The 10066-nt window shown below is 43.5% G+C and overlaps 1 pseudogene; it reads right to left on the bottom strand.

Moving 5' to 3' along the window:
• Positions 1 to 348: 348 nt before the first annotated feature.
• Positions 349 to 9303, bottom strand: LOC121677162 (annotated as a pseudogene).
• Between the last annotated feature and the right edge of the window lie 763 nt (positions 9304 to 10066).

Raw genomic sequence — 10066 nt, 5'->3', positions numbered from 1 at the left:
TATATACATATATATTAAAAATATCATGTATGTATATGCACTTACATACTAATTATGTGTGTATTAGAGTTCTCTAGAGTAACAGGACTTACAGAATGAACCTCTCTCTCATAAATATACATCATATATATCACATATATATATATATATATGATGTATATTTATGAGATTTATTAGAATGACTTACAGCTTGCGGCCCAGATAATTCAATCCAGGCTGCTGTTACTTAATTGGCACTGTCTTCAAAAGGCCATTCCATCTTTCTATCTGGCCAGTGACTTCAGGATGGTGAGTAAAATGGTAAATGATCGTGGGCACACTGTCACACTTGGTGGATATGAATTGAGTTTATTGGTCAGAAGCAATGCTGTGTAGAATACCATGGTGGTAGATAAGGCATTCTGTAAGTCCACTAATGCTGCTTTTGGCAGAAGCATTACATGTAGGAAGAGCAGATCCATAACCAGAATAAGAATCTGCTCCAGTAAGGACAAAGCATTGTCCTTTCCACAGAGAAAGTGGTCCAAGGTAGTCAACCTGCCACCAGGCTGCTGCCTGGTCACCCTGGGGAATGATGCCATATCTGGTACTGTGTTGGTCTCTGCTGTTGGCAGATCCAGCATCCAGCAGCAATTGTATCCAGGTCAGCCTTGGTGAGCAGAAGTCCATGTTTTCTCTGTCATCATGGCCACTTTGTTCATGGCCCCATTGGGCAATGACAGGAATAACTGGGGAAGGAAACTTACTATCCACAAAATGGGCCATCCTATCTACATGGTTATTGAACTCCTCACTGAAGTCACCTTTTGATGAGCATTTACGTGGGACGCAAGTGTCTTCACATCCTTCATCCATTTGGAAAGATCTCTCCACATACTTCCTCAGATGAGTTTCTCACGAATTTCCCAATCATGTTCTTTCCAAGTCCCTGACCATCCAGCTAGTCTGAGGGGACCCCGCAGGTGTCCATGCATGGAAACAAACTGTGAGGAGATGAGAATAAAAGCTCAGTCAGATCAATTTCATCAACCCAGATCAGACTTGTACAGTATGACACCAGGCAGTTTATTCCCAACACATTTAAACACAGTATAATTTGGAAAAAAGTTTCCTGGTGTAATACAATCCCTGGTGTACTAGAAAGTCTACATCATCACTCAACTCAGGGCACATGTCATTTCTTCAGAAAGCTGGGTTCTAGAGATGGGCTATCTGTACTGGCTTAAAGGGCCTAAGAAAGCATCGAAGTTTGACTCGGTCATACAGATAGTGTAGAGGCCATCTTGCTATTAGCCACCACTGATACTGGTTTTAGAAATTTGGAGGAACCTCTGGCTAAACAGATAATGTAAGAGTCATTTAGACTGTTAGGCTTCTCTGGTCTTGGCTGTGGGAGCTTGAGCATCCCTTGGTTGTAAGGGTCGGTCATTTGGATTATCAGCCATCTTTGGTCCTGGTTGGATGAGCTTGACATGGCCTGGCCTAAAAGATAACACAGATGCTAGATTGCTAATCCCTTCCAATTCCCAGATTTCTGGGTGGAAAAGCATGGTTTTTGTTTTTTGGTTTTTTTCTTTATATCTTTCCCATTGAAAAGACAATCCTGTGAGCTTAACATTCCTGGTTTCTTTGGAGATCTGTGGGTACAAGTTCCTTTGTGCTGTGCCCCAACACCAACCCGTTGCCCACAGCTCATGAATCAGTGAACAGTTTCACATCTGGCCATTTCTCCTTTCAATCAAAATGTATGACCATGTATACTGCCCAGAGTTCTGCCCACTGTGAAGGTTTTCCTTCACCAGCGTCTTTCAGGGTTGTTCCCAAAAGGGATTATAATGCTGCAGCTGTCCACTTCTGAGTGGTGCCTGAATAACATACAGGACCATCTGTAACCAGGCCCTAGTCTTCTCTTTCTCAGTCAGCTGATCATAGGGCACACTCCATAAGGCTTTAGGTGCATGCTGTGCAGCAGATAACAGCAGTAGCAATCATAAGCATTTGGGTAAATTCTTCATGGAACCTGCTCTGGCCTGATCACAAATATGCCACTTCCATTTGATTACAGACTGCAACTGTGCATGTCCTAGCTTATGATTTGGTGGGTAAGATAACACCCAGCTCATGATGGGCAACTCAGGTTGCATGGTAACTTGGTGGCCTATTGTTAAAAGTTCAGCTTCCACTAAGGCCCAAAAGCAGGCCAAGAGCTGTCTTTCAAAGGGAGAATAGTTATCTGTAGATGATGGTAGAGGCTTATTCCAAAATCCCAAAGGTCTCTTCTGTGAGTCACCTACAGGGGCCTGCTAAAGCTTCAAACAATATCCCTATCTGCCACTGATACTTCAGGTACCATCGAGTCTGTTGGATCATATAGTTCAAGTGGTAGAGTAGCCTACATAGGAGCCAGGACTTGTTTAAGAACCTTCTCCTATTCCAGACCCCAAACAAAGCTAGCGACTTTCTAAGTCACTTAGTTAATGGGCCAGAGTAACACACCCAAGAGAGAACTGTTCAGTCTCCAAAATTCAAATAGGCCCACTAAAGGTTGTGTGTCTTTCTTGCCAGTGGGAGGGCTTAGGTGCAATAACTTATTCTTTACCTTAGAAAGACTATTTCTGCATGTCCCACATCACTGAACTCCTAAGAACTTCACTGAGGAACAGGTCTTTGAATTTTGGTTGGATTAATTTCCTATCCTCTACTGTCTCTGTATCTTACCAATGAGTCCTACTCAGTTGGTTCAATTAGCAAAATGTCGTAAATATAGTAGTACATCAATGTGATATTTTCTGGAAGAAACAATCAAGATGCCTTCTAACCAAGTTATGATAGGGCTGAAGAGTTACCACATCTAGTACAGCAGCTGCAATTGGAGTCACTACTTGATTGAGTTTTCAATAGCCACCTGTCTTTCTCCCTGATCCATTTGTCCTCTGGCACTGTCCAGATAGGAGAGTTAAAAGGAGATGTGGTAGGAACCTCCCTTCCTGCATCTTTCAAGTCCTTAATGGTGGCACTAAATTCTGTAATTCCTCCAGGGATGTGATACTGTTTTTGATTCACTAGTTTCTTTGTCAGAGACAACTTTGAAGACTTCCATTTAGCCTTTCCAACCATGATAGCCCTCACTCCACAGCTCAGTGAACAGCTGTGAGAATTCTGCCAACTTCTAAATGTATCTATCACAATTATATATTCTGGAACTGGAAAAATGATCCTGGGAGGAGTTTGCAAACTCACTGGACCTAGTGTGAGTACGGCTTCAGCCAAAATTCCATTGATCAACTGTTTTCCATAAGCCCCTATTTAAACTGAAGGGCCACAATGTTTCTTGTGGTCTCCCAGAATCAGTGTTGATTCAGAATTAGTATCCAACAGACCCCAGAAAGTCTGATTGTTTCCTTTCCCCACTGTGTTGGTTTCAAAGAATGTGGCCCCCAAAAGGAATGACAATATTTGGAGGTATGGCCTTGTTGAAGTAAGTGTGGCCTTGGTAGAGGAAGTGTGTCACTGTTGGGGTGGGCTTTGGAGTCTCTTTTGCCGAAGCTTAGGTCAGTGTGATACTGAGACTACTTCCTGTTGCTTGTAAGGTGTAGAGCTCTCGGCTACTTCGTCAGCACCACGTCTGCCTGTACACCACCATGTCCCACCCTGTTGATAATGGACTGAACCTCTGAACTATAAGTAAGCCATCCCAATTAAATGTTTTCTTTATAAGAGCTGCTGTGGTCCTGGTGTCTCTTCACAGCAGTAGAAACCCTAACTGAGACAGAAGTTTGTACCAGGGACTGGGGTATAACTGTGACAGGCCTGACCATGTTTTCGTTTGGAGGAATTTGAACTTTAGTACTTGTGTTGGGAAAGCAGTGGGGTGCTTTAAGTGCTGCTTAGTGGGCCATACTAGTAGGAACATGGAAGGCAGAGGTGTTAAGAATTATTTGGACTGGGAGGGCCTAGATCAAGAGGTTTCAGAGGGTAAGAATATTAATATGTGACCTAGAGAGCATTCTTTTTTTTTTTTAGTTTCAGTTTTTGTAATTTTAATATTTGTAGGTATGTTCACAGGTTTCAGAGTTCATCATAGCTGAAACAAAACTTTGAAAATAACTTAAAGTTAAACTAAGATGTTTTTGTCAAATAGTTTGGAGGTGAAAAACCCAAGAAGGCAATCTAAAGTTCTAGGAAGACACATAGTTAAATAACTTTTTTTTTTTTCCTCATGGTTTTTTTTTTTATATTTAAAAATTTACATCTCCTTCCCTCCTCCTCCCCCCTCCCTCCCCTCCTCCTCCCCCTTCCCTCCCCTCCTTCTCCCCCTTCCCTCCCCTCCCCTCCACCCATACCTCCCCTCCCTCCCTCTCAAGGCCAAGGAGCCATCAGGGTTCCCCACTCTATGCTAAGACCAAGGTCCTCCCAACTCCCCCCAGGTCCAGGAAGGTGATCGACCAAGCTGAGAAGGCTCCCACAGAGCCCGTCCATGCAGAAGAATCAGAGCCCAGAGCCATTGTCCTTTGCTTCTCAGTCAGCCCCTGCTGTTGGCCACATTCAGAGAGACGGGTTTGGTCGCAGGATCCATCAGTCCCATTCCAACTGGAGTTGGTGGTCTCCCATTAGTTCTGTCCCACCGTCTCCATGAGTGAACGCACCCCTCTCGTTCCTGACTTTCTCCCTCATGTTCTCGCTCCTTCTGCTCCTCATCAGGATCTTGGGAGCTCAGTCCAGTGCTCCAATGTGGGGCTCAGTCACCTTCCCCATCTGTCGCCAGCTGGAGGTTCCCTCACGGTCCTGACTTTCTTTCTCATGTTCTCTCTCCTTCTGCTCCTCATCAGGACCTTGGGAGCTCAGTCCGGTGCTCCAATGTGGGGCTCTGACATTTTCTTCATCTATCGTCAGGTGGAGGTTCTATGGTGATATGCAAGAAATTCATCAGTATGGCTATAGGAACTGGCCTTTTCAGGCTCCCTCTCCTCAGCTGCCCAAGGAACTAACTGGGGGCGTCTCCCTGGAAACCTGGGAACCCCTCTAGGGTCAAGTCTCTTGACAACCCTCAGGTAGCTCCATTCTTAGGATATATTGTTTAAGAACTGGCTACTTTTTGCCCTTGTCAGAAGAGTTTGCCTGAGGCTAAAGTAAAGAGATTTAGATTAATTCCGTGGATATTAATGTTAACTCTAATGAAGATTTATAATGAAAAAGAGCAAACTGAGAAGAAAAAAATTTACAGATTGAGAAAAGGAAGTGAAATAGAGTTAAATCTTGTGTTCAAGGAGATAAACAGATTATGAAACTGAAAAAGGAGAATGGTGACCACAGGGCAAGATCCTACCTGCTAAATTTGCAACCTCTGAAAAGGAATTAAAGAAAAGTTTAGCTGGCAGTAGTGGGACATATCTTTAAATCCAGCCCTTGGGAGGCAGAGGCAGGAGGGTCTCTGTGAGTTTGAGGCCCATCTGGTCTACAAGAGCTAGTTCCATGACAGCAAGGAATGTTACACAGAGAAACCCTGTTTCAAAAAATAAAAATAAAAACAAAAACAAAAAAGGAGAGAGAAAGAAAGAAAGGGCAGAAAGAAAGAAAGAAAGAAAGAAAGAAAGAAAGAAAGAAAGAAAGAAAGAAAGAAAGGGAGAGAGAGATACTTTATCAGAGGAACTTGGCCACCTCTTAATTCAAGCGATTCTGGGTCTGCAAACTGGCTCGTCTGGCAAGCAATTCATGGGCTGAGGTTCCCTTTGGTCATGATTCAATGTAGCCTTCCTTTTATTTGTTTCAGAATTTTTCCACTTACACCAATCAAACAAAATTTCAGTGGGATTCCTGTCTATTTCGTGCCTGGAAACACCAAGATTTATCAGCCAGTGCCAAAGGCCCATAGGAGTCATTCTGCCACAAAATCATTCACCCCTGCTGACTTTTGTGGGTCAGGTCATTAGGGACATTGCTTTGTCTATACTACCCACGACACTAACTATAATCAACTTGCCCTTGGCAGTTCAGGGCTGCCACCTGGCCCCTGCCTCCTCAGAACCCAGTTAAACCCATTGCATTTTATCCCTCTAACTGAGCATCAACACCCCCAACCCTAAGGTCTGGCACAAAGGAAGGGGTGACCCCAAAGCTCTTCAAATGTGCTGGTGCCCTCTCATCATTTTGCATCTCTTAGGAGGAGGGTTATGAAGGACAATTTTCTGGGCTTTCCCATTGGGAAGGATTAAAACTGTAAAACACAATATACTCACTCTACCATTGCTGTTTCTCTGGGCCTTAAAATCCCTTCATCAACATTAAGCCAAGGGATATCAGACATAGACAACTAACTCCTTTTCAGTAGGCCATCTTTTGACAGATGTTTCAGTCAACCATTCAAACAAACTTTTGACACTTTTTCAAACTGTGTGAGGGGGCTAGGGAGGTGGCTCAACAGGTAAGAGCGCTGGCTGCTCTTCCAGAGGAACTGGGTTCAATTTCCAGTACCCATATGGCCACTCACAACTGTCTGTAATTCCAGTTCCAGGGGATCTAGAACCCATACACAAACGCACATGTAGGCAAACACGAATGCAAATAAATAAATTATTTAAAAAAACTATGTGAGCCTTTATATTAAACCTAGAATCTGCACTCTGAGTGCCCATACCAATAAACTCAGCCTGATCCAGTTTTATGTTCCTTCTACCATTATCTCACACCCTTAAAAATCCAATCCCACAACTCTTCCCCAGACTTCTGCTTGAATGAATTGACACTGTCATTAAGCTCTTTAGTGGTGCAGTGTACCTTCTCATGGACCACACTTTCACCTCCCTCTAGAAGCCTGCTTTGCCTTGAATCTGACTGTCAGCAACCATTAACGGGAGGCATCAGTACTATCTTGCTTGACATTTTCTTCAGAGAAAGTTACTACTGGTTTAGAAGACAGTGAACGATTATGGAAAAAGCAATATTTCAGGGAATGGGGTGTGAGTGCATCTTTTGATGTGGGTGGAGAAACTACTTCCTCAGGTGAAATAAACCCTTGAGACTCTGAGAGTTCAAAGTTCTTGGCTTCTTTCGGGTCCTCCCATACATCCCCATTCCAAGTTACAGGATCCTGTTCTTTACCAGTTAATGTCCTTACATTAAAAGCCAACACCCTTCAGCCAGATGTATAAGGAAAGCTTCAGTTTGAGTTTCCAGATCTTGAGCTCTGTGACTGAAAATTATATTCCGGGTCACACTTAGAAACTTTTAGATTGTTTATGCACACCTTGAGCCAGTCATTTTTTTATCCCAAAGTTAATTGTTATCCTTCCCTGTATTCTGAGAGCTGGAAGTTGGTTAATTTTATCAAGGAGCACATTCTTTTCCTTTGTCAATTTATCCACAGATACTAAGAGTAACTGAACAGCATAATAATTGTCCTTATTTTTCCATAATAAAGTTTTATATACAAAGTCACCAAATTTGTTGCTTCTCACAATTGGTGAATCAGGATAATAAAAAGTATTTGTCTCCTTAAGTTTGTAAAATAGTTCAGATTATGGACTTTCTGTATTCTGAGCTCTCAGGTAACTCTTGAGAAAATGGAGAAACCTGGGTAACTGTAGTTGTTAGCAAATTGGAAAGCCTGTTCCAGATGTGTAAGAGATTCATCCACATACTTCGGTTCCTCTGGAGTCTAGAACCACTTCTGGTATCAAAATCTTTATTAGTCAGGGTTCTCTAGAGAAACAGAACTTAAACAATGAATGTCTCCATATATACAGAAGGGGGATTTATTAGGATGACTTATAGGCTACGATTACCTGGTCAAACAATGACTACACATGAACAGAAGGTTCAAGAATCCAGCATGTTCAGCCCACCAGGCTGGATGCCTTAACTTCAGTATACATCAGAATCCCAAGGAAGTAGGCTGATGGAGGAATGTCTATGTGCTACTTTCATTGATTAATAAAAAAACTGCCTTGGCCCTTTAAGAGGACAGAAAATTAGGTAGGCGGAGTAGACAGAACAGAATTGTGGGAGAAAGGAAGCAGAGTTGGGGAGACGCTTCAGGCAGTCACCATAAGCAGTCGCCATGCCTCTACTCTCCGAGATGGACGCAGGTTAAGATCTCTCCTGGTAAGACACCACTCGTGGTGCTACACAGATATGGGTTAAAGCAAGATATGAGAGTTAACCAATAAGAGGCTGAAACTCATGGGCCAGGCAGTGTTTAAAAGAATACAGTTTCAGTGTAATTATTTTGGGTAAAGCTAGCTGGATGGCAGGATGCAGCCCCGCTGTTCCTTCTACAGTAGGCTCCAAGGCCAGCGAAGGAATGGGCTTTTCATTAAGGCAGGAGCAAACAGGCAGAGTGAAGTTCCCTTCTTCCATCTCTTTATGTAGGCTTCCAGCAGAAGGTGTGGCCTAGATAATAGTTGGGTCTTCCTACCTCAAAAGATCTGGGTTAAAGGTGTGGATCTTCTCATTTCAAGCTGAGCAAAAGTCCCTCACAGGTATGCCCCTCCATTTTTAGTTTTAGTTAATTCTAGATATAGTTAAATAGGCAAGCAAGAAAATCAGTTACATGCTAATATAAATTTCCTATATGGGTGTATCTATATAAACACTCGAATAAACCTTGGGAACCACCATGCAATTTGAATATAGTGAGGGTTTTTTGTTGTTAATTTTTAGGTTTAAACAGTGTTCTTTGTTTCATTTGCCCTCAGAACCAATTGATCAATAACACAAAGAAACAACGGGAAAGCACCAAAAAAAAAAAAAAAAAAAAAAAAATCAAAGCACTATCTTTCTCCGCCAGACAGGATTTCTCTGTGTAACAGTCCCAGCTGTCTTAGAACTCACTTTGTAGACCAGGCTGGCCTTGAACTCACAGAGATCCGCCTGCCTTTGCCTCACAACTCCTGGAATTAAAGGCTGAATCATCTTTTTTTAGACAATTCTTTTATTGATTCTTAGGGCATTTCACATCATGTACCCCAATCCCACCCATTTCCCAATCCTTCTGTAAACACCCCTCACTTTTGTGGCATCCTCACCAAAGGAAAACTTAAAAAGAAATATTTTAAAATAAAATTACAAATAAGAATATTAAAACAAACAAACTTAAACAAGCAAACAAACAAAAAGCAAATAAAAACCCCACTTCTGTCCTCCGTCTTTCCCACCTCTCCATTGCCTCTTCATTTGTCTTAGCGGCGTTGGGAGCTGCGATGTGTCACTCAGGAGACCCTTTTGTTCAAACAGCTTTACTTGCAAATGTTTGCTGTGTAATGTGTTGCTGGTCAGGTTTAAGGCCTCTGGCTTCTGATGTACCATCATCAATACTGGACCCTCTCCCAAACTCCTCTCAGGTATCCTGTGTTTGCCCCGAGTCACGGAGATCCTGCAGCTATGGTTCCCCAGGACCGTTCCTTTTACACAAGCTCCAGAAGGTAATAGATAGAGAAGATGTTGGCTGGGGTGGGCCTGTGTGGTAGCTGAGTTGGTCTGTCTGGGACACTGAGACACACCCCCCTTAGGTGAGGGACAGAGCCAGCTCTCCCGTGTCTATGGTGAAGATGGGGCCAGCTCTTCCAGTCAGTTCTCTGGTAGCGGGGAGCAGCTTCTCCTGGGCCAGTAAGAGGCAGGGCCAGCTCAGCATAGCCCTCTTACTTCAACACATAATTCAAATGGGCCTCTGTATTAACATGGACAATGGACATCATCACAGACCCCATCTGCAGCAGGACCATGGACCTAGACAGACATGACCATCAACAGCAGCTTGGGCCCAGATGTCACCATGACCTCAAGTGTAGCACAGGCCTCCCAGATTAGCATGGTCCCAGCAGAAGTGTGGTCCCAGAATCCAACATGTCCTCAGGTGGTGGCCCAGACCCCGGGAGTTTGCATGGGCCTTCAATGGCAACAGCAGCCACAGACAGCCATCAACACAGACCCTGGCTGCAGGATGGAGGCTTACAAAGCTTCTGGCCACAGTTAGTGCCCCGACATCAGTGTGGCCCTGGGTGGCAATGCAGGCTACCTCAATCTGCATGACCCTGGAGGCAGCATGACCCTTAGGTGCCAACATGGCCTC

Source organism: Arvicola amphibius, chromosome 4, assembly GCF_903992535.2.
Source record: "Arvicola amphibius chromosome 4, mArvAmp1.2, whole genome shotgun sequence".
Taxonomy (NCBI): Eukaryota; Metazoa; Chordata; class Mammalia; order Rodentia; family Cricetidae; genus Arvicola; species Arvicola amphibius.
This window is presented reverse-complemented; position numbering and strand designations above follow the sequence as displayed.